We start from the raw sequence: 25381 nt of genomic DNA on the forward strand, positions 1-25381 counted from the left end.
CGGGATCGGAGACAAGCCCAGTGTGGGGGGCCACCAGTGCTCGTCCCACTTCTGTTGATCCCGGCCGATTATGAGCACCTCTAATTTGGAGGCATTTAGCTGTAGGCAGTTCTCAGACAACCAATTGGCGATGGCCATAAGATCTTCCCCAAATTTAGCTCGATCTAACTCAGCATTGTTGGAAAAGGTGAAAATAAGCTGTGTATCGTCAGCATAAGATGTTAATTTAATTTCCCGTTCTCTGGCTAGCATAGCCAGGGGTCTGACATATACACTAAACAGCTTAGGGCTGAGACCTGATCCCTGAGGGACCCCACAGCTGAGGGGGTGTCTGCTGAATGAGTACGGAGGTAAATATATAGAGGGGTCCCCGTGAGAAGGAATTATTTATATGCAGACAATAAAAATTCAAAGCAAAATAAGATAATCCTCAAAGGAAAAGAAATATGTTGTCATTTATTCAACAACACAGGATAACAATTTAAAGCAGATTCAGATTTTAATGTCTTTATTTCGATAATAAAATCATAAAAGACAAATTAAACACGATAACAAATACAATTCATAAAAAACTCCACAGTTTTACAAAATCATTAAGAACGGAGTGTATCTATATATTAAATAGGGTATAAAAAATATAGCGAAATATCCCTCAGTTAAGACATTATTAAACTATGTTTTCGAAAAACCAGACATTATAAAGATTTCATCAGCAAGATAAAAACAACCAATACATTGGAAACACAATTTACACATGATACATTATAGGCGGGAGACAGTTGCCAACCTTCTAGCTCTTATTGCCCAAGCCCACCCTAAAAACTTGGCAAGACATATCACAATCAAGTTAGAAGTGTTTGTTTTTAGGGCCCAAATAGCTTCCGAGGCTTTCCTGCAGGACAAAAGTTTAAAAATGGGTTTTAACCATTTTGAACGGGGTGCACGATATTGGGGACAAGCAAACAAAAAATGACCCTCAGTTTCCCTACAACCTGAACAAAATATACATATGTTAGAGAATGACTTATCCCAGGATGTGGTAAAGGAATTCAGGGGTAGGGACCCCACCCGAAATTGATGGTAAAGCTTTTTGTCCATTGGTCTGGTGATAAGGTCCCAGTATGTTTCACGGGCGGAGTCCTGTTTAAAGCTTAGAAAACGACCCGTCAAGTTCACCAAACTGGAAGCTTGGACCAGGGACATACGGGTTGAGGCCCAAAATAGACACTTAAATTCCTTTTTTGATGGAAAGTTGTTAATACCCGGGGAAACCCATAAATGACTAAGCCCCATTTCACACAGGCTAATTTTCACTGAGCGAAGCCACGGGATGCGTTCTGAGCCCCCCATAGCTTTAACCTCGGCTAGCTCCTTTGCGAAGAGCTCCAAGTCCTCAGATGCCCATATTCGCCTCCACAGTGACACCACTCTAAATCTGGCCGTGTCGGTTATTGGTGGACAGCCCATGTCGTGACAGAGTGGGATCAGTGGGGATGATTGGGGCAGCCCCACCAGATTACGTAGGAACCTACATTGAATTCTATATAGTCTAGTGAGGTCCTTATGGCCCCAAAGCTCTGCCCCATAAAGTGTAGCTGTGTTGATTTTGACATCATAAATTTGGAGGGCAGGGGCTACCCTTTTTGTGATAGTTTTCTTTTGCTCGCGCAAAAGGCAGCCAGTCATTTGGGCGAATTTTAATTGTTGGGTCTCTATTTGTGGGTCCCAAGACAGGCGAGAATCCAAGGTGACCCCCAGGTATGTCATTTTGTCGACTTGTTCCAGGTTAACCCCGTTCAGTTGAACGTTACTACGTATGGGTTTTTTCCTAGAAAAAACCATGAACTTGGTTTTCCCCACATTGATTTGGAGACCATTTTTATTACAAAATTCCTCAAAATGATTTAAAGCCTGCTGTAACCCTCCCCTGGTCTTAGACAAGAGGAGGGTGTCATCGGCGAAAATCAGCATTGGGAATTTCGTTCCCGCCAGGGATGGTGCATCGGTATTGATCAATTTAAAATATTTGACAACCTGGTCTATATAGAGTAGGAAGAGGGTAGGGGCAAGAACGCACCCCTGGCGCACTCCTCGTGATACCGGAAATGCGTCTGTGGTTTGCCCCTTGGCCCCCCATCTCACCCTCGCAAAATTGTCTTGGTGTAATCTGATGATCATTTCGACCAAGTCCCCCGGCATACCAAGGTCCCTCAATACCTGCCAGAGTTTCCCCCTCGGCACCAGGTCAAAAGCCGATTTCAAATCTATGAAAGCGGCATAGATGGTACCCCCGCCAAGTAAAACGACTTTCCAGAAAATCATGCAAAGCCGTAAAACCTGGTCAATAGTGCTTATGCCATATCTGAATCCCGCCTGTAGAGGAGACAGTATTCCCTCCGATTCCATCCATCCATGTACCCTTGCCAGAAGAATGCGAGCAAATACCTTCTGGAAACAGTCAATTAAGCTGATCGGGCGGTAGTTCCCTGGGATAGATTTATCACCCTTTTTGTGTATTGGGAGAATCTCCGCCCCCTTCCAGGTCTGTGGGATGCGTGCACCTCTGGCTATAGCATTTGCAATGCGGGTTAGATAAGGTACCCAGAGGCCTGTATTTGCTTTAAAAAGATCTACTGGAATTGCGTCCAGTCCTGGGGCCTTCCCCCGCTTCGTTAACCCTAAAGCAATCTCGGTTTCCCTTTCAGAAAATGTCATGGTCAGATTGCTAGGGAGAATGGTTTGTTGCGGGTTGAATGAATCCGTTGGATCAGCCACATCTTGACAAAATTGGGTGGAGTAGTGATTTATCCAAACTTCAGGGGATACATGATTAGATGGTATACGGAAGTCACCATCCTTTCCACATCTAATGATGTCCCAGAATTTAGTCTGGTTGTTTGATTTGCTGGCGGCCAAGAGGTCCGCCCAGAAATCATCCTCCCATCCTCTCTTCGCTTCCCATTGGACTCTTTTATACCTTTGCCTGGCCGCCTTTACTGCACTCATATCTCTGGATTTGACTGACTTGATTAAATGGCCATGGGCCTCTCTACACTCACTATTATACCACTTGGCTCTAGGAGCAGGTTGGATCACAGCATTTGGCTTACAGGGTTTAGAGAGGAGAGTATTGAGCTCTACGAAGCATTTATCATGTATGTCCATAGTCATATCTAAGTGAGTGTTGCCCATGCCACCATCTAGGGACCTCAGGTTATTAAGTGCGTTCAACACCACCTTTTCTAATTTAGCCTGTAATGATACATCATTGGATATAGATGTCCATTTCAGTCTCCTCCGGTCATTGGATATGGTGACGACCCCCTGGCCCCTTGGAACGGGTTCCGCTGGGCTTGAAAAGTCCTGCATTTTAATTGTTAGCGACAGTGGGTTGTGGTCACTTTCAGGACGCGTGACAACCTCCAAATCAAGGATTAGACACCAATGTTCCAGATTGAGGAAAATATAGTCGATACGACTCTTTCTAACGCCATTATCAAAGGTAAAATTTGCTCCTTGGTCTGATTTGGTACGACCATTTACCGCCCTTAAACCCCAAGAGAGGCAAAAAGCGGACCAATTCAGGGCGGCCTCCGTTGCTTTGGCTAGATTTTTATTTGAGAGATCCGGAATATTCCAGGACACATCTTCTGCGGACCCCCAATTATCCTCAGGCTGATACAGTGGCTCGAAGGTACAATTAATGTCTCCTGCTAACATTATAAAAGACCCTTTGTTCCAACCCGAAAGCAAAGTATCTAAAGCCCCTATCAACTTGGGGCCACGGCCACCTGGTAGACCTCTAGAATATATATTGATGATCAGCATATCCTGCCCCCCTGCTTTACTCAACCGTATGGCCAGTATGTCTGGGTTGTCCACTGAAATTTCAGAGACGGAATATGACCAGGCCTGTTTAACCCATATTGATAACCCCCCTGACGCCCGTCCTTTAGGACCTTTGATGGCGGGTTTAAAAAAGTTTAGAAAGCCAGCCCTAAAAAACGGGGCAGTAGCCCATGTTTCTTGCAGGAGGACGACCTGATAGTTGCCTATGAAGTCCAGCCAGTCCTCAGATGCTAGACGTGACTTGACTCCGGCTACATTCCAGGACACCATCCGAGAAGTTAACATGTCCCAGACCTCTGGGACATCACTAACTGTCGGGGTGGGAGGGGGATTCGCTGGAATATCCCTTTCTAGCCTAGTTTCTGCTACAATAGGAGCGGAGGTCTTCTCCCCCAGTTGTTCCCCCTGTGATCTAAATCTATTATGAGGCAAGGACTCCCCCTCTCTTAAGATATCCAGAGTGGGGCTAGGTGTAATGGACATTACTTCCCCGTTCCCTCTAGCTGCAGTTGGTGACAAAGACGGTGTGTGTAGTCAGTCGACCCATTCCAAGTCTGAAAATACCTCGAAATGGTTAGAGAGTGGGGGGTAGTACTGGCGGTGAGGGATTAAGTACTCTCGTGGCCTCCCCCCACGAAGGTTCCAGTGATTATGGTCCATTGGATAGTTATGACGTGACTGAGGGTAGAAATAATCTAAGTTTAAGGTCTGAATGTCACCTACACGGGCAAATCTAACTTTCCTCTGGATTTTTTCCACCACCCATGGGTCTCTAAAGGAGATCAGAATACAATCCCCTTCTAGATCTTTATCCCCCTTCCCTACCCAATCAACTCTCCTTACGTAGAGGATTTCGGTAGGAGAGGATGGTGGGAGTGGGCGATGTTTGTTGAGCCAAAAGGTGACCTTGTTCCGTAGATCCTCATGTGACTCTTTTGTGCCCTCTCTTAACGGTGTTACCCCAGTTAGGACGATGGTGTATTGGGCCGCTTCTGGGGGCAAATTAGCTCTCGGAGGGTGTGGTATTTTCTTATTAACTTGCCTATGGTATCTGTTGGGGTCGGGGGTTTTCTTTTTATTTATTAATAAAGGGGATGGCACTATGATGTTATTGGTTTGTTGTTTAGCCGGCGCGTTGTTGGGTACCAGAGGGGGGTTGGCTTTCGACATTGCTGGGCCGCTAGCTCTACTTGTAGCAAGCGATGTCGAAGCTACAGGCTTTGCCCCCGGGTTTGACTTCTTGTTAACATGATTATTTGGTAACCCTACAGTTGGTATAGTGTCTGTCCCACCTTTATGGTTTGCCCTCCCTCCACTATTGGGACCCCCCATCCTAACACTAGAAGTTGTAAGTTTGTTCAGAAGGTCCATATTAATATTAGCTGCCGCTTCCAGGACATCAATTTTGGCGGACAATATCTTTGTTAAATCTAGGACCGGAAGCAATAAAGATTGAAACATAGTTTCCAGTTTAGCTAGTAGGACCTCGTCACTGCTAAGGCATGTAGGACATGAATTAGATGACCCGGGGTAAACCAGTGAGGGGCAGTATGTTACAGGTTGTTCGGGGGTGATCTGTGAGGGTGAGTGACTAACGCTATTCACAGGATCTATTTTAAGGTGTTTTTGTTCCTTGACGCTCTGTGGGCTTGAGGTGTGTTTTCTTTTCCGTGAGGTCTTTTTAACAGTGATTGTTTGCGGGGCTGGTGCAATGGTCGAAATAGGGGCCTTTGGTGTGGCAGAACCACCCGTGCTACTCACGTCATCCTCGGGGTCATAACTATCATCTTCAAGGCTAGATAGGATAGAATCAGAGGTCGAGTCCACAGTTACATTAGCCGTATGAGTTCTGACCCCATCCCCATCTGCATGTACAATTGCTTCTGTTTCTAAAGTAGTAATACAGTTAAACGCAGCATTCGTTATGGGGCTTTTTACATGGGCCAGGGCGCCTATAGAGGAGCGTTTCCCTGTAACTAAGTCCAGGGACAGTCTGTGTTCTGCCTGTTCAATTTCCTTTTCTAAAATTCCCGTCGCTCTAGAAATAAATGCATCTAGGGGACCTGAAACAACACCCTTAGAGGTTTGAATGTGCACAAGGCGCTGTTTCCCCGATCTTAAAGACATATTTCTAAGGTAGGGATGAAATTATTACTAGGGAGAGGACCTCTAGGTAAAGCTGGGTGGGGAGGATATATACAGGATATATAACAAACCAGGGTCTCTGGCCCAACCCAACCTTGTCCGACCACGGACGGCCACAGACGGTCCCGCCCTTGTCCCGGGCTTCTCCCGGCGCCCTCCCGCGCGCTCCCGCGCAGCGGGGATGCTGCTGCTATTTTATGCCTATGAGGCAGATGGGAAAAGGGGGTGGAGCCGGCAGGGAGAGCAGCCCAGGTGGTGACGGGCGCGCGGGGGCTCCTGGTCCTCGGAGTCCCCCGCTACAAGCTCGCAGCCCTGCCGGTCAGGAAACGCCCAAGTCTAATTCACAAGCAGAGGCTGTCAGCCGCGCAGCGGGACCCGCGAAGCGGGTCCGGCAAGTCGCAGCGGCAGACAGCAGCAAACAGTGGCAGCAGAGTGTTGAACCCACCAGCAGTCCAAGGTGAGGTTAGCGTCGTATCGCCCAAAGGAATCCGCTTGACCGGTGCTCCTCCGCCGGTTTTGAGAGAAGGATGGGGGTGGGGCCGGCAGGGAGAGCAGCCCAGGTGGTGACGGGCGCGCGGGGTCTCCTGGTCCTCGGAGTCCCCCGCTACAAGCTCGCAGCCCTGCCGGTCAGGAAACGCCCAAGTCTAATTCACAAGCAGAGGCTGTCAGCCGCGCAGCGGGACCCGCGAAGCGGGTCCGGCAAGTCGCAGCGGCAGACAGCAGCAAACAGTGGCAGCAGAGTGTTGAACCCACCAGCAGTCCAAGGTGAGGTTAGCGTCGTATCGCCCAAAGGAATCCGCTTGACCGGTGCTCCTCCGCCGGTTTTGAGAGAAGGATGGGGGTGGGGCCGGCAGGGAGAGCAGCCCAGGTGGTGACGGGCGCGCGGGGGCTCCTGGTCCTCGGAGTCCCCCGCTACAAGCTCGCAGCCCTGCCGGTCAGGAAACGCCCAAGTCTAATTCACAAGCAGAGGCTGTCAGCCGCGCAGCGGGACCCGCGAAGCGGGTCCGGCAAGTCGCAGCGGCAGACAGCAGCAAACAGTGGCAGCAGAGTGTTGAACCCACCAGCAGTCCAAGGTGAGGTTAGCGTCGTATCGCCCAAAGGAATTTAAAGCAATGTTTGCAATCATTTAGAAATAGAACGAGAAATCGAAAAAATGAAAAAGCCCCAAGAAAGGGAGGGAAGGAAGTGTGCTCAAAGGCTGTGTGAAAGATTATAAAGATAGTACACAGACTTAAACATAATGTACATATATCCCAAAATCAACAAAGAATTACAAATTATTCCAAGAAACCAAAACGGCCTACATCAATTAAGGCAAGTATTTGGGCAAGTATTACAAAAGAGAAATGGGGCATTCCACGGTCACATGTATAAATCAATCATATAAAGGAGATGTGCCGGATGTCCCAAAGTGAAGTGGTGTCGACGTTTCGACCCCTGTGTGTAGGATAAATTCAGTCCTTTGCCGGGGTCTTCATCAGGACCGTAGTACTGGGGGAGGGACGAAGAGGGGCCGTCCTATCTGAAAAATGTAAACCCATGTCAGGGGATGGAATATAAACTTTAAAAACTAAACAGTCTTTGTACTGTACACCAAGGAGGTGACTTAGTTAAAACCAAACTAAAGCCATGGAGTCCAGGTCATAAGACCTCTGGACAAAAGGACCAAAAAGCAGAATATGTAATTTATCCATAGACATGCTTATAAATTAATTATATTATACCATACATAAGAGGCAAACATTAGTGATGTCCACACCAAATGGGGGACCAGTTGATAAATCATGTGATGATATGTGACTCAGATTGACTCTCAATCCAATAAAGACCTTAGTTCCAGAGTTGGGTCTCAATGTGTGAAAAAAAGAAGAAATATAGGTGGTTACCTGAAGTGGAATAAAACACACTCCGTAGAATTCAACTCAGGGAGTTGCCGGTTATGTAATAGTTATGCAGCTGGGCAAGTCTAAGTAAAACCATTGGGTTCACGTTAGTTAGTGTTACCTCTGCGGGTATATAGTATTATCTAAGACACTTAAACAGATGGAGTTACCTTGGTCTATTCTATCCAACTGGTAGTAGTATGGCTGGTAGGTGAAAGCGCTGCGCTGATTCAATTAGCTGTAAATTTAAAGTGTAGACACATAGATTAACATACGATCGCAATGCGAAGGTCTGACAAACAGACACCACATTCGCGTATGTCCGTACCTTTTAACGTTCGTACAAAGCTTTACGAACTGGGGAAATGGAAACAGGAAGACCGGTCGACTCCGTGTCGTCGCAATCGAGTCCTGCAACAACCATAAGGGATCGTAAGTGACTGAATACTAGCTCTTCAGAAAGACGTATCCAAGCGGGACCTAAGAGTACTCTACTTACTCAGAATTCGGGCGCGAGGCAGCAGAGCGTCTTGCTGCAGTCGTGACTCCCAACACTATTCAACAGCTACGTAGAGCAGCCAGGTAAATCACCACACTCCGCGAAGTTTGGGGGCGGGGCTACAGCGTAGCGTCAGTCAGTGAAACTAAAGAAAAGACTCGAAAGTGGTAGGAGCATGGTCCTATCCTTAATCGCTCATAATAATAATAGTTGGAAATTTATAAAGGAGGGAACCACCATTTCACGCAGTATTAGCATATTAGCTTACATGTATGATTAAAACCTTTCAGAAAAATAGCGCTCACATAAAGTCCATCTGAGCGAGCGAAAATTTGATTTGCACATATAGGTAGAAGATATACACTCGCGCACAACCCATGCAAGGGAGTGAAAGCGAGAGCACACACTGGTTGGTTACCAATCATTAGATGTTTGTTAGGAAAATAAAAACAAACAATATTAACACTCAATCTTAACCCATGATATTCTATGGTACCCTTGTGGGAAAATACTCGTGCACCTGTCTCGCAGGATGGTGTAAACGAGTTACCTTGATTAATCAGATTGTTAAATGAATGAGAATAACCAGTAGGGTGTGTGGAGATTATCAATATGACTTATATGTTACAATGGGTTGATTTGTCATCTCAGTGCGGCCAGTTGTGCAAGGCTGCCATCCTGTTCATTAAGGCCATTTTTGATGGAGTCCAGAAAAGACATCCATTTGCATTCTCGTACATTAAGCACAGCAGCTAGATTTCCACCTCTCCTCCCTAAGGACACTTTCTCGATTACCAACCACCGTAGATCTTTCACAGTGTGCCCAGCTGTCTGCCAGTGATCTACCAGGGGGGCACCTAAAACCTTACAGCGTAGTCTGCTGCAATGTGCAGAGATCCGAGATTTAATTTTTTGCTGAGTTTGCCCCACATATACTTTACTGCATGGGCATGTTATTATGTAAATCACATTGTCGGTATTACAATTAGTGTGATGTTTTAGTCTGAAAGTTTGTTGTCCATGGGTGAAGGTCTTGGTCTGGATGGTTGTCTCGCAAGCGATACAGGTCCCACATCTAAAATGACCTGTCACAGGTGGTAAGTTCCATAGGCTTGTAAGTGTTGGTGAGCTTTCTGGTTCCAGGTAAGAATGAACCACCATGTCTCGAATGTTTCTGGATCTCTTAAAAGCGTGAAGAGGGAGCTGTGGTTGATCAATCTCGTGGGCTATTAAAGGCCAATTCTGGTTGATCACTTTTTTGACATCATTGCTCTTTGTAGTGAAGGTGGTGACACAAATCATCCGATTCATCTCAGGGTCCACACGACCTTCAGGATTCAGCAAATTCTCTCTCGGGTTATACCAGGCTCGTTTTCTTGCACGTCTCACCATGCGTGTTGGATAACCCCGTGAGACTAGGCGATCTTTGAGGATTTCTGATTCCTTGAGATAGTCAGTGCGAGAGGAACAGTTTCTTCTAATTCGCAGGAATTGTCCTACAGGAAGGTTGTCTCTGAGGCCTCTAGGGTGGTGACTACCATAATGTAATAGAGAGTTCCTCTCTGTCGGTTTCCTGTACAACGTTGTAAGAAGTTTTCCATTTTCCACATAGATTGAAATGTCAAGGAAGGGTATTGATTTATTACTCGACTCAAGAGTGAATTGGATATTGGTGTTCCGTTGGTTCAACCAGGTATGATACTCGTTCAATTGCTCGCCGTTTCCTTGCCAAATACACAGAACATCATCGATGTATCTGACCCAAAGGGTCAGCATCGATGAAAAAGGGTTATTCGATGAAAAAACATGTTCCTGCTCAAAGTGATCCATATAAATAATGGCCAAATTCGGAGCAAATGTTGCGCCCATGGCCACGCCTTTGGATTGTACGTAGAACTTCCCTTGGAAAATAAAGAAGTTTTTCATCATGGCTATGTTTAGTAAGTCGATGATAAACTCCGTTGGGACCTGGAAGGGAGCAGGTCTATGATTTAATACAACCTCCATTACATCTAGGGCCTCTTGTTGAGGAATACTAGTGTACAGTGATATAATATCACAAGTGACCAATAGCATAGTGGCAGGGTCAAAAGGTCTCTCATCAATCATTTGGATGACTTGGGTCGTATCGCGTAGGTAGGCTTTAGTATTCAGGGCAAGTGGCTTCAGAAAAAAGTCTATGTATTTGCATAGCGGCTCTAGTATCGAGCCACACCCGGATACTATTGGTCGTCCGGGGGGGCTGTCAAGGTTTTTATGGACCTTTGGCAAGGTGTAAATGGTTGCCAACCTTGGGGATTGTTGATTCAAAAATTTGAACTCCTGGTCACTTAAAAAACCGGATGCCAAACCTTTTTGTGTGATGGAGAGAATCATACCAGCTATCTCTTTTGATGGATCATTAGGTATCTCTTGGTAGCTGACTCCGTCATACAATTGTCTTTGGATTTCTTCTGTATACTTGGACAGATCCTGGACCACGATTGCCCCGCCTTTATCGGCGGGTTTTATGATGACTTGTTGGTTGGAGGACAAATCCGTAAGTGCTTGTTTTTCTTTTTGGCTGAGGTTGAATCTAACAAACTTTTTGGTGTTTAATGTCTGTTCAGCTGCTTTTGTGACTATATCCTCAAACGCAAGTATTCTCGGGCTCATGGCATAGGTAGGTGGAAAGAACGTCGATGGCTCCCTTAAGCCAGTGATGGATCCTTGTCGTCTAATTGTTTGATTCCGAAAGAAATATCGTAGGCGGATCTTCCTGAAGAATCTGCAAAGTTCAATTTTCAGTTGGAATTTGTTGGCTGTAGCTGTGGGCACGTAAGAGAGACCTTTACTTAATACCTTAACTTCTTCCTCTTTAAGTCGGTACGACGAGATATTAATCACAGGGTTATCCTTCTTGGAAGGTACTGGAAGGATGTTCATAGCTGTTCCCATCACCACCGGTATGTGTTCCTCCGAGTCGAGATTTCGCCATGTGGCTCTGCCCGAAATGTCACCTGTTTCGGTGATTTGCCTCTGTTGCTGTCCCAACCTTGGTTCTGTTGCTGGCCTCTCCCTTGCCCCCGGTTCCAATTGGTACCCCGACCTCGAGGGGGACGCCATTGTCCACGGCCCTGCTCTAAAAAATGAGGTTGAAATTGAGGGGGGTATTGTTGGTAGTTGGTATCCCCGGGTGGATAGTTGTAGGAGGTACTGGGTCCGGCCTCACTGTCACTGCCGGAACTGTATGAGGAGTCCGAAAAGGTAGAAAAGTTCCGTCTGCCTCTGAAGCCCCCGCGGCCTCGATTGGAGAAACGACCTTGTGTGTCCTGCTTATAATAGTCTGGCTGCAGGTAGGGATACACAGATTTCTTATCAAAGGTTCTCAAATCTCTCGCTAATTTCTCCAATTTTTTTGTCTGGGCGGTTACATCAAATTCCTTGATTGATGCTTCTAGATTCTCCAGAGCTTCCTTACTTTTGGTCAGGGTACTGTCTCCTAGGATCTCAGCTTTGAGATCTGCAATTTCTTTGCTGAGTGACACTACTTGTTCAGCAGCTGTCTCCACTCCCAGCACCATCCAGTGCCGGGAGCAATTATTAGCCACGTAACTAAACCCTTCTTTAAATTTAGGGACGTCTATAAAAATTGCAGGTTCGATCTTAATTTGCAACCCTACTGGTATGATGTTCTCCTGCAGGTACTTAGTAAACAGGTGTCCGTGTAGTCTGGTACGGATGAGCTTCTTCTCTAGTCTCTCCAAACGAGATATTTTGTCGTTCAGAGTGACATCAATAATGGGTGCAGTAGTGGATAGAAAGGTCGTGGATAGGTCTTTGGTGAGTTGGCTAATGTATGCCTCTGTGTAGGATAGGATCTCGAGATCCGCCATGGCAAAGTAGAATTAATCTACGTAAACCTCGCAGGTAGACACCTGCTCAGAAGACATTATAAAGGGGGGGTAGAACCCATGCAGTCGTGGGGACCTGGGCGTCAGGTAGTAAATATATAGAGGGGTCCCCGTGAGAAGGAATTATTTATATGCAGACAATAAAAATTCAAAGCAAAATAAGATAATCCTCAAAGGAAAAGAAATATGTTGTCATTTATTCAACAACACAGGATAACAATTTAAAGCAATGTTTGCAATCATTTAGAAATAGAACGAGAAATCGAAAAAATGAAAAAGCCCCAACTAAGTCACCTCCTTGGTGTACAGTACAAAGACTGTTTAGTTTTTAAAGTTTATATTCCATCCCCTGACATGGGTTTACATTTTTCAGATAGGACGGCCCCTCTTCGTCCCTCCCCCAGTACTACGGTCCTGATGAAGACCCCGGCAAAGGACTGAATTTATCCTACACACAGGGGTCGAAACGTCGACACCACTTCACTTTGGGACATCCGGCACATCTCCTTTATATGATTGATTTATACATGTGACCGTGGAATGCCCCATTTCTCTTTTGTAATACTTGCCCAAATACTTGCCTTAATTGATGTAGGCCGTTTTGGTTTCTTGGAATAATTTGTAATTCTTTGTTGATTTTGGGATATATGTACATTATGTTTAAGTCTGTGTACTATCTTTATAATCTTTCACACAGCCTTTGAGCACACTTCCTTCCCTCCCTTTCTTGGGACTTTTTCATTTTTTCGATTTCTCGTTCTATTTCTAAATGATTGCAAACATTGCTTTAAATTGTTATCCTGTGTTGTTGAATAAATGACAACATATTTCTTTTCCTTTGAGGATTATCTTATTTTGCTTTGAATTTTTATTGTCTGCATATAAATAATTCCTTCTCACGGGGACCCCTCTATATATTTACTACCTGACGCCCAGGTCCCCACGACTGCATGGGTTCTACCCCCCCTTTATAATGAATGAGTACGGAGCGGCATGCACCTGGAAGGAGCGGTCAGATAAAAATGACGCAAACCAGTCCAGGGCGCCACCCCCGACTCCGATCTCCCCAAGACGTTTAAGCAAGATCCTGTGGGAGACCGTGTCGAAGGCAGCACGCAAATCCAGTAGAATGAGGGCAGAAGTGTTGCCCAGATCTTGTGCCACCCTCAGCTGTTCAGTGACTGCCAGGAGGGCTGACTCCGTGCTGTGATTGGCTCTAAAGCCATTTTGGGACTCAGCCAGAATATCGTTTGTCTCCAAGTACCTGGTCAGGGTGGCGTTCACATGAGATTCCGTCACCTTTGCCAGACATGGCAGCAGGGAGATGGGCCTATAACTATCCGGCCTTACGGGGTCCAAGGTGGGCTTTTTTAACAGGGGAACCACCTTGGCATGCTTCCAGGAGCTGGGAACCGTGGCTGATTGGAGAGAACAATTAATCAGCTCTCGTCCCTCCAGCAGAATGGAATCCTGATAGAATCTAAATGCCTCGGGTTTGACCGGATCATCTGGTGATCCGGATTTCACTTTTACGGCCAGAGACTCCAGATCTGTCTGGGAAAGTGGCGGCAAAGTTAGGAGAGAGTAGGATAGAACGGATGGACCTGCAGTTTCGCGAGAGGGCGAGACCGAAGCATTGGAATTTAAGACATTGTAGATACCTTCAACTTTCCCAACGAAAAAGCAAGCTAGCTCTTCGCACTGTGCATTAGATTTAATTGCACTTTCGGTGGCCTCAGAAGTTTTGGACAGATCCTTTATCAAAGAGAAGATGCTTTTCGAACGGTTAGTACTGGAATTAATCAAGTTGGTATAGTAAACGGCTTTAGCCTTTTTTATCTGCTTATGATAGGCTTTGGTAGCAGATCTATAACTGACTTTTTCTAGGGGGTCATTTGCGTTCAAGAAGTTTGCAGTGTTTTTTTCCAATTGCGAGTTCCTCCGAATACCAAGGGTGGGTCTGGTCGCGATTGGGCCTGGACATTTTCTTGGGGATAAAGTGATCCAATGCATCAGTAATCCATTTCCTATAAGCTTTATCAGCCTCCTCCAGATTACTAGGACATTTCGGACGAGAGGGTTTAAGTCTGGATTCAAATAAGGCACCGTCAAGTTTGTGCCAATGGCGCCTCAAGAAGGGAGGGGGAGGCTTTGGCCTATGACCAGCTGGTATCCCAATGGAGATATGGATGAGATAATGAACCGACCAGTTTAGAGGAAGGGGAGTGTATACAGTGATGTCTTGAATGTTAGAAAATACGGGATCCAGCAAGTGACCTGCAGAGTGCGAGGGCCCCTTGACCAGCTGAGTTAGTTGACAGGCCTCCAGGTCACCCAAGAAATTCAGTATGGCCAGGGAATCAAGACACTCAAGATGAAGGTTTAAATCTCCCAGGACACTAAAGTTGGCTGACTGTAAGGTTAGGGTTGAGATAGTCGAGGCCAGGGAATCTTGGAAGGAGCCTACTGGCCCAGGAGGGCGGTATATCAGGAGGCCTGTGAGAGTAAAGATGTCAGAGATCCCTATCTTAAATAGGGCACTTTCACAGTCAGCAATATTAGCAGGGGAGAGGGTGCAGGAGAGATTTGATTTTAGAATTACAGCCAGTCCCCCACCCCTCCCCTTCGACCTATTCTGAACCCGAATAGAATAGCCTGGGGGTAGAGCCAGTGCTAAAATAGCACCTGATTCATCAACCAGCCATGTCTCAGTTAAACATAATACATCGGGGTTTTGATCCACAATAAGTTCAAAGGCGGGAGGATGGATCTGACTGGCAGCCCTCTGGGTTACTTGGAGTCTGCACAGGGTCGGGTGCGGAAGGAAGCCTGGCAGGGTTGGCACCAAGTCAGTCTCTGCTCCTCTGGTCTTGTATCAGTCAATCAATCAATCAAACAGCATTTGTATAGCGCAACACTGTCAGCCTTAAGGGTATCTGGGCACTGTGTCTTCGTCGATGAGCAAGGTCTTGAGTCTCTTTCTGAAATCTGCCAGCGAGGGGGCTGCGCGAAGCTGGAGGGGAAAGTCGTTCCATGTCTTGGCAGCGATGTAGGAGAAAGAGCGGCCCCCGCTGTGGCAGTAATGGATGCGGGGGATGTGGGCGAGTGAAGAGGAGCGCAGGTGTCTACAAGGTTGGTGGAAGTTCAGTCGATGGTTGATGTAGGCAAGTCTCAGGTCATGGAAGGCTTTGAGGGCATGCATGAGGATCTTGTACTGGCATCTCTTCTGGATGGGAAGCCAGTGGAAGTCTCTCAGGTGGGGGGGGGGGCGATGTGGGTTCACTTGGAGAGGTCAAGTATGTGTCTGGCTGGAGTTTTCTGAGGAGCTGGAGATGCTGTAGTTGAGGTGGCTGATGACAAGAGCCTTAGTGACAGTCTTTCTGGTGCTGTTTGGAATGCATCTGAAGATTCTGCTGCGCATGCTAAATGTGTGGAAGCAGGAGTAGGAAACTGCGTGACCTTTCGTTGCATGGTCAGTTGGCTGTCAAGGGTGACGTCAAGGTTGCGATGTGGTCCCATGCAGAGGTGGTCTTCCCGAAGATCAGTACTTCAGTTTTGTCGGAGTTAAGTTGGAAGCAGTTGTCTCTCATCCATTCAGCTACATCGTCATGGCTTTGCAGAAGTTGATTTTGGCGTTAGAAGGGTCATCGGTGAGTGAGAGGATAAGTTGAGTGTCATCTGTGTAATCGATTATGTTGGGTCTGTGGGATCTGATGACTTCTGCGAGAGGGGCATGTAGATGTTGAACAGGGTAGGGCTGAGGGATGATCCTTGAGGTGCGCCACATTTGATATTGTTAGGTGAGGAGGTGAAGGGAGGCCGTTGGATGCTCTATGTGCGTCATGTAAAGAAGGAGGCGATCCACTTGAGGGTGTCTTGCTGTATGCCTATGCTGTGGAGTCTGTTGATGAGGTTGTTGTGGGAGATGGTATTGAACGCCGAAGAAAGGTCGAGGAGAATAATGACCATAGTTTCTCCATGGTCAAGTAGTGCTCTGATGTCGTCTGTGGCGGCGAGATCTCAGTACTGTAGTTGCCTGGGAATCCTGATTGTGGCGTGTCCAGTAGATAGTTTTGTTCCAGAAATTCAGTGGGCTACTAGTTGATTGCTTTCTCAAGTACTCAGACTGGGTAGGGGGGCAGGGAGATCAGACGATAATCTTTGAGATTGCTGGGGTCTGCAGAGGCTTTCTTTAGGAGGGGTCTGACGTCTGAGTGTCAGCAATCTTCTCTGTCCACTCTTTTGTATCCATCGAATCTGAAATCCTGGCATCAGGGGTGCCACCTTAATACTGTATTCAGGGGTGTTACAAGGAGCGTCAGATAGTAGCCAATGGGTGACTACACCCTCTATATGACCACTTCATGTGGGAAGTGGGCATAACCCAACCTAGAGGACTTAATTCCACCAAAAACCAAGATGATCGAATGTTCCTTGTTGTGTCCACTTCAGGTGGCCCACATTAGAGGTGGTGCTAGTATTAGGATGAATTATTTACAACAAGGGGTGGTGATGGACAGAGTCTCTGAATTAAGCAGAGTACTCTCACCCAGTCAAGAGATCAGGGCTAAATCCAACACCGTTTTTTAGCTCATTGCACCATCCCAGTTTCAGAACCTGGCTGTATGCAAAATAGTCTGTCCCTGGCCCAGTGCATCATGGGAACAGGGCAGACCAGACTACAAAAGCCAATTCTTACACTGGGAAGGAAACAAGCTTCCGGGGACCGGTTTCTGGCATTTCAGCCGTCTTCGGCCCGGCTTGCTTGAATCCTGATGGTGCAATGAGCAAGGGACTCACGTCTGAGTATACCCTTCCACGCTTAGGGTGGACAAAATTATTTACAACAAGGGGTGGTGATGGACAGAGTCTCTGAATTAAGCAGAGTACTCTCACCCAGTCAAGAGATCAGGGCTAAATCCAACACCGTTTTTTAGCTCATTGCACCATCCCAGTTTCAGAACCTGGCTGTATGCAAAATAGTCTGTCCCTGGCCCAGTGCATCATGGGAACAGGGCAGACCAGACCACAAAAGCCAATTCTTACACTGGGAAGGAAACAAGCTTCCGGGGACCGGTTTCTGGCATTTCAGCCGTCTTCGGCCCGGCTTGCTTGAATCCTGATGGTGCAATGACCAAGGGACTCACGTCTGAGTATACCCTTCCACGCTTAGGGTGGACAAAATTATTTACAACAAGGGGTGGTGATGGACAGAGTCTCTGAATTAAGCAGAGTACTCTCACCCAGTCAAGAGATCAGGGCTAAATCCAACACCGTTTTTTAGCTCATTGCACCATCCCAGTTTCAGAACCTGGCTGTATGCAAAATAGTCTGTCCCTGGCCCAGTGCATCATGGGAACAGGGCAGACCATACTACAAAAGCCAATTCTTACACTGGGAAGGAAACAAGCTTCCGGGGACCGGTTTCTGCCATTTCAGCCGTCTTCGGCCCGGCTTGCTTGAATCCTGATGGTGCAATGAGCAAGGGACTCACGTCTGAGTATACCCTTCCACGCTTAGGGTGGACAAAATTATTTACAACAAGGGGTGGTGATGGACAGAGTCTCTGAATTAAGCAGAGTACTCTCACCCAGTCAAGAGATCAGGGCTAAATCCAACACCGTTTTTTAGCTCATTGCACCATCCCAGTTTCAGAACCTGGCTGTATGCAAAATAGTCTGTCCCTGGCCCAGTGCATCATGGGAACAGGGCACACCAGACTACAAAAGCCAATTCTTACACTGGGAAGGAAACAAGCTTCCGGGGACCGGTTTCTGGCATTTCAGCCGTCTTCGGCCCGGCTTGCTTGAATCCTGATGGTGCAATGAGCAAGGGACTCACGTCTGAGTATACCCTTCCACGCTTAGGGTGGACAAAATTATTTACAACAAGGGGTGGTGATGGACAGAGTCTCTGAATTAAGCAGAGTACTCTCACCCAGTCAAGAGATCAGGGCTAAATCCAACACCGTTTTTTAGCTCATTGCACCATCCCAGTTTCAGAACCTGGCTGTATGCAAAATAGTCTGTCCCTGGCCCAGTGCATCATGGGAACAGGGCAGACCAGACTACAAAAGCCAATTCTTACACTGGGAAGGAAACAAGCTTCCGGGGACCGGTTTCTGGCATTTCAGCCGTCTTCGGCCCAGCCTGCTTGAATCCTGATGGTGCAGTGAGCAAGGGACTCACGCCTCGAAACCGGGCCGGTCCTCGGATGCTTGTTTCCGTTCTGGGAAGGACATGGCTTTTGTAGTTCGGACTGGACTGTTCCCATGGGGCACAGGGTCAGCGCTGATTTGCATATCGCCATTGTCTAACCCAGGGTGGTGTGGAGTGGAAAAACGATGGATTTGGGCCCAGATCTTTGGACTGGGGTGAATGTGTGACATTGATCCACATTCTGTCCATCACTGTTGTGTTTGCAATTACCGCTCTAAGTGTACTGGGGATGCTCAGACGTGAGTCCCAGGCACTCCACACCACTGGAATCAAGCTAGCCGGGCTGATGAGAGGTGTTACCTCGAAACCGGGCCGGTCCTCGGATGCTTGTTTCCGTTCTGGGAAGGACATGGCTTTTGTAGTTCGGACTGGACTGTTCCCATGGGGCACAGGGTCAGCGCTGATTTGCATATCGCCATTGTCTAACCCAGGGTGGTGTGGAGTGGAAAAACGATGGATTTGGGCCCAGATCTTTGGACTGGGGTGAATGTGTGACATTGATCCACATTCTGTCCATCACTGTTGTGTTTAGTATTAGGATGAACACACTTCCTGACTAGCTAATATTCCCACATGTTCTGGTGCCAAATAGGCTCTGGGCAGGGGGTGACATTTACTCTGTCTGGGGGAAGCAAGGGCCTCATACCAAAGGTGGTAGAGGCCTTTGCCTGCCTTGATATGCTGATTACTAGCCATCCTGCTTGGAGTAGGTGACAACACCTCTGGCTGGTGCAGGTATTGTTTCTGTCCTTGGAGAGCACGGGCTCTACCCTGCAGGAGGTCAGAAACAGGTCTGTGGTGGCAGGCTAGTCTACACCAGTCAGCTAGTACACTAGAGGTTGGTAGATTTTCAGGGGGCACCTCTAAGGTGCCCCCTGGGTGCATGTTTTAATACATTCACTACGGGCATCATTATGGATTTATTAAGACAAGGTGTTTGATACCAAATACCATGTGTTTCAGTGAAGCATCATGTAGCTGTGGAACTCATAATGACCAGTGCCCATTACATGTACTCAAGATGTTTTCCCTGTTCACTTGTGCTATTAAGTAATTGAACTAGACAGCACAGGGGCATATCTGCTCAAGCAGATATGTCCTCATACATTATTATAATGCACCCTGCCTTAGGGCTGTAAATGTCTAACAAATGCAGGTCTTATTATCAACTGATGAGATACATCTCAAATTACAATCACCCAGGTTAAGCTATTCAATAAAAGAATCAAAAAATTATTTAGTGCTGTGCCAGATAAAAAAACACGTCATCTATGTATCTCGACCAATGACTGACATTCTCAATAAATGGGGCCGATTCATTGTAAATATGTTTATCTTCAAATGAAGAAACATAAAGACATGCTAGGCTTGGAGCATATGTGGCTCCCATGCTGGATCCTTTCATTTGGCAATAGAACTCATGCTTGTCGTGCTCGCGTCCAATTGTCGCAGGAGTGCCACGGAGCCTGATGCCTAGCCCTCAGTCTCACCCCTTATCACCTCTCTGTGTTAGGACTGACAACTAACACACAAGCGGTGACTTGGGGAAAACAGGGGAACACAACAAGGAAGGGAGGGGAAGACACTGCAGTCAGCAATCGTCTAACAGGACAGGTTTAAGCTTCACCGGAACTGTATCTATAAGACAAAGCAAATGATTAATATAGTTCTATTCCCACTTTCCTGAGCATGAGTGTTTAGCGCTTGATATCTGCATAGTATACCTATGGGAGGTTGTGTATTTAAGCTTGGTTCCCCGTAAGAAAGAAAGTCTTGATCTTCATATGGTTATACCTAGAAATAAGATCACAGACTATTAGGTATCGTTATTAGATTTCTAGGGTTTAAGTAATATTGGGTTGTATCTGCACTGTACCTCTTAACTTCAGAGGATACACTTATAAAGGTCCAAAATATCCAAATCCCTTGTTAAAGGTCACAAGGAAATAAAGTCTCAACCAAAACCAAGACGTCGACTGGACACATACGCCTAAGAAACTAGAATAGTAACATCATGCGTGCTACTTCCTGAAATGCTCAAAAACATAACGCTACGATAACTGACTACTCTTCAGTCACCTATGATGAAAAGGCACTCGCTAAATAATACATGAAGGCAAAGAACCGTGACGGACATGCAGGCTCTAAACCATAAAGTAAATAACAAGCCAGACAAGAGTATCAAAGGGAATAGTATTCAGGCACTCACGATACCGCCGAAAACGCCGATGGTGGAACACGCCAAACGCTAACTCCTCGGACGGCTTTCCCCCAGTGACCCGGAACGAACCAGAAACACTAGCTAATCGCGAAGCGCTTCCGAGCAGAAAAGGCGGACCTAAATGCCCCGAGAACCCTCATGCGCATGCGCAATACTCTCCCCGTCGTATGGGGAGTTATTGCCAACCACGTCTGTTTTGCCAACCACGTTGTTAGTTACGAACGCGGCGTCTGCTCCATGTAAACAGGCATGACAATGCTTTGCTGCTTCTGACCACGCTGGGATTTTGTTGTTCTGGAGCTTCCTGCTACCTCTCGCGAACCCGCTTCGCGGGTCCCGCTTCGTGGGGGGTGCCTTGCTGTTGAATAGCGGATATTGCCGGCAGCTCAGGAGGCGTGTGCATTGAGCGGGGCTGCGAGCGAGTGTAGCGCTGCACTAGGACTACACTTCCCAGGAGCGCTGCTAGCCCGGATTTCCAGCACCTGGGCCGCTCTCCCTGACCGCACCTCCTCTATCTGAACTGCTTAAAGACCAAACGCCCTGGGACCACAGTGGGACGCTTTGCTGCTTCTGACCACGCTGGGATTTTGTTGTTCTGGAGCTTCCTGCTACCTCTCGCGGAACCCGCTTCGCGGGTCCCGCTTCGTGGGGGGTGCCTTGCTGTTGAATAGCGGATATTGCCGGCAGCTCAGGAGGCGTGTGCATTGAGCGGGTTTGCGAGCGAGTGTAGCGCTGCACTGGGACTACACTTCCCAGGAGCGCTGCTAGCCCGGATTTCCATTACCTGGGCCGCTCTCCCTGACCGCACCTCCTCTATCTGAACTGCTTAAAGACCAAACGCCCTGGGACCACAGTGGGACGCTTTGCTGCTTCTGACCACGCTGGGATTTTGTTGTTCTGGAGCTTCCTGCTACCTCTCGCGGAACCCGCTTCGCGGGTCCCGCTTCGTGGGGGGTGCCTTGCTGTTGAATAGCGGATATTGCCGGCAGCTCAGGAGGCGTGTGCATTGAGCGGGGCTGCGAGCGAGTGTAGCGCTGCACTGGGACTACACTTCCCAGGAGCGCTGCTAGCCCGGATTTCCAGCACCTGGGCCGCTCTCCCTGACCGCACCTCCTCTATCTGAACTGCTTAAAGACCAAACGCCCTGGGACCACAGTGGGACGCTTTGCTGCTTCTGACCACGCTGGGATTTTGTTGTTCTGGAGCTTCCTGCTACCTCTCGCGGAACCCGCTTCGCGGGTCCCGCTTCGTGGGGGGTGCCTTGCTGTTGAATAGCGGATATTGCCGGCAGCTCAGGAGGCGTGTGCATTGAGCGGGGCTGCGAGCGAGTGTAGCGCTGCACTGGGACTACACTTCCCAGGAGCGCTGCTAGCCCGGATTTCCAGCACCTGGGCCGCTCTCCCTGACCACACCTCCTCCTTACCTTCAGCCCCTATATTAGTCACAGCTAGTCCCGCTGCGCGGGAGCGCCCGGGAGAAGCCCGGGAGAAGCCCGGGACAAGGGCGGGACCGTCTAAGGCCGTCATAGGCCGGAGTAGGCTGGGCTGGGCCCACCCTCTTCCGTTAGATAACCGAGTTCTGGCCTTATTATTTGATACAGCACTCCATACACTACCATCTCATCCAAGTAGAAATGCCCTCTCCGGCAAGGGAGGGCACCCCCATGAAGCAGGGAGGGGCTAAAAACAAGACCCTAGATAATTACTTTCCCCGGGCCGTGGGAGAGGGGGATAAGGAGAGTACCCTAACCCGGCTTAGGGCAGAGCGAAGACGCTCCATAGATAATCTGAAAAACAGGCCCCTTGGTGAAAATTTTAATTTACCCAGTGAAGAGCTGATCTCTACAGACGATGTCCCTCTCCTGCTGAGGGATTGCACTAACACCGCAACAGTCCCACCCACGAGTCTAACCCCAACCATTAGCCCAAGCCCAAGCAGGGTGACCATTGACCTAATTTCCCAACCACCTCCAGCCCCGAAAGTTAGGAAACCCAAAACTAAGCCAGCAGTGGCACAAGGAGCACATGGGCCCCCCCCAAATAAGCGTAGGAGGAAGTCGAGGGGTGCCCATGGTAAAAACAAATCAAAAATCCCTCACTCTGAGTTTGAGAGGACATCTAAACTCCCCCCACCGACTGAGAGAATAATGGATAAAGTAAACCCCAGGCCTATTGTACAGGCTGTTATCCCTCCCGCCCCGATAAAAGATATAGGAAACAATATCGCTAATGTCCCCCTTTTTGTGGTCCCGCTAAGTAACCTGGAATTCCTGCTTAGGTCGCTACTATTACCAATCAGCGAAAGTATCAAAAAGGTCGAGATTAGACTTACTATTCTGGAGGCTACATTAAGTAGCATGAAAACCCCGGTTGGCCCCCATGGAATATCTTCAGAGTCCATTCCCAATCCTATGGTTCCCCAGCAGCTCCCAACTAGTGTAGGGAGCTCTGCCCCCCCAGAGGTTGGGAATGCCAAGGCCCCACCACAACCACCAAGGACTAACCCTGTACCATCTAAGTCATCTAATTCCAATAGATCGCCCCCCCCAGTAGATCCTGTCCCTCTAATACATTTTGCAGACAGTATTGCCCCAATACCTTTAATGAAGCCTCCCCCCAAGTTACGCAGGCCTAATCTACCTCCAGAGGCAAATGATTACATGGTTGTCATGGCGGGCGTTCCCTCACTTGAAGTGGGGGAAGTTGAGGACTTTTGCTCCTTAAAATGCAGGGTAATTAAGTGGCTAAATGTGAATAGACCCCTTCCAGTACATCTAAATAACGAAATCATAATGGTTAGAAGGGTGCCCTGGGTGGGGAGGACACACAAATCCATAATAGGGGACTGTATATTAGTGAGCTGCAGGGATGCTAGAACTGTGTCACACATATGTCAAGGAAAGAATAGATCACGGGAATCCACTATTCAAACCCTCCACGTGTCTTTTTTCTTTCCCCCTGTCCCTGGCCCTGTACACCCGCCGCACTCCTATGATAACTGGACGAGGGTTGATCGGAGGGGTAGACAGCATGAATTTAATCCTAGGCCACTATTCAGCTGCCCAGAGCCATCTTTTCGCACTTTCAATCGGTTCAATTGTTTGGACGGCCTTGAGGGGGTCGATTGACAAACGGATATGGTCCCCTTAGGAGTTGGGAAAAAAGGGGCTTTAACAGACCAGTTGGACCTGCAATGTTCCCTGGCACAGCAAACTTCATCTAGCTGGGTCGGGAAGCCGGTGCCAGATGGGTCTAGGGTTATAGATATTGAAAGAACAGGAGGGAGACATGGGCTGGAAATACAAGGGTCTGAAATTGAGACACAAATGGGGCCTCAAGGGGGAACTGAGCGGAGCTGTGAGGAACTGAGAATGATTTCGTGGAATATAGCAGGGTTGGCAGCCAAATTTAACAACAAAGAGTGGCTCGATTACATTAGAAAATTTCATGTAATCAGCCTGCAGGAGACATGGGCCCCGGAGAATAATTTTCATTTGCATGGGTATAAGTGTTTCTTTGTACCCGCGCTTAAATCTCGATCAGGAAGAGCCATGGGAGGACTATCTATTTACATAGATTTAGACCTCCCGGGCAGTTGGTCTTCTCCAGATTGGAACTCCCAAGGGATACAAGTAGTACGGTTCACCGGGAAGGGGCTAAGAGTTACCGTTTTTAATATCTATAACAATGAGACCGCGGGAGACCACACCTCATTTGTAGCTGAACTAGATTATAGGTTGGGTCAGGAAATAACAGTCCAGAAAAAGGGGCAGTCAAATGCGCTGTTGGTAATGGGTGACTTTAATTGCCACCTCTGTCCAGCATTGGTCCCAACAAACACAGACTGGTCCCAATGCCCTATGGAGAAGGGGCCGCATTTCTCCCATACGCCGACAGGGTCAGCTTTCAGTATGCTTCGGCTCAAGTACGACCTTGAGCACACCATTAATATGATAGGCATACAGAAGGATGGTACATTCCCACCCACATTCAAGGGCAGAGGATGCTCATCCGTTATTGACTACATCCTGGTCTCAAGATCCCTGCAAAATAGGATAATTAGTGTAGGGATAGAATGGAGTAGTTTCAGCGACCATAATCCGCTTGTTTTGGAGCTGATGTATAGGGTGGGCTCAAAAAGTAGAAATCATCATATAATTGCGGAGAGGGTAATAGATCAAGGCAGGAGATTAAAGTGGGCCAAAATAGATGGGGAAAAGTTTTTTAAGGCCCTGGTGAATGCTGGTAAATCTGCTATTAATGACTGTTTAGATACAGAAGTCCACGGACCAAGGCTACTGGAAGCATTCGGTCAGATTGCTAATCTGGTAGATGGCTTATTAAAAACTAGTGCGCCTGCAAGGAACCATGGCAACCCTCGATGGTTTGACAAAGATTGTTCAAAAGCACTGAGGGAGCTCAAAAGCAGCCTTAAATTAAAACCTAGGGACCCCCAAAAAATTAAGGCGTGCAGGGAGAAATATAAGACAGAGACCAAGAGGAGGAAACTTGCTCTGCAGGGAGAAGCGTGGGCAGACTTAAGAGAAGCATGGGAAAGAAAGGATTTAGCGGGTTTTTGGAGAATCATCAACAACCCCACTTTCCAGGAAAATGACACCCCGGAGATAGGGTATAATATCCTTCCAGAACAGTGGGTTACTCACTATAGGGGTT

General features: G+C 47.6%; 1 protein-coding gene across 2 annotated transcripts in view; it reads left to right on the top strand.

Moving 5' to 3' along the window:
• LOC144762323 (uncharacterized) overlaps positions 1-25381 on the top strand; it is a 220927-nt gene that overhangs the window by 81226 nt on the left and 114320 nt on the right. The window lies entirely within an intron of this gene.

The sequence above is a fragment of the Lissotriton helveticus genome, chromosome 6 (genome assembly GCF_964261635.1).
Source record: "Lissotriton helveticus chromosome 6, aLisHel1.1, whole genome shotgun sequence".
In the NCBI taxonomy this organism is placed as follows: Eukaryota; Metazoa; Chordata; class Amphibia; order Caudata; family Salamandridae; genus Lissotriton; species Lissotriton helveticus.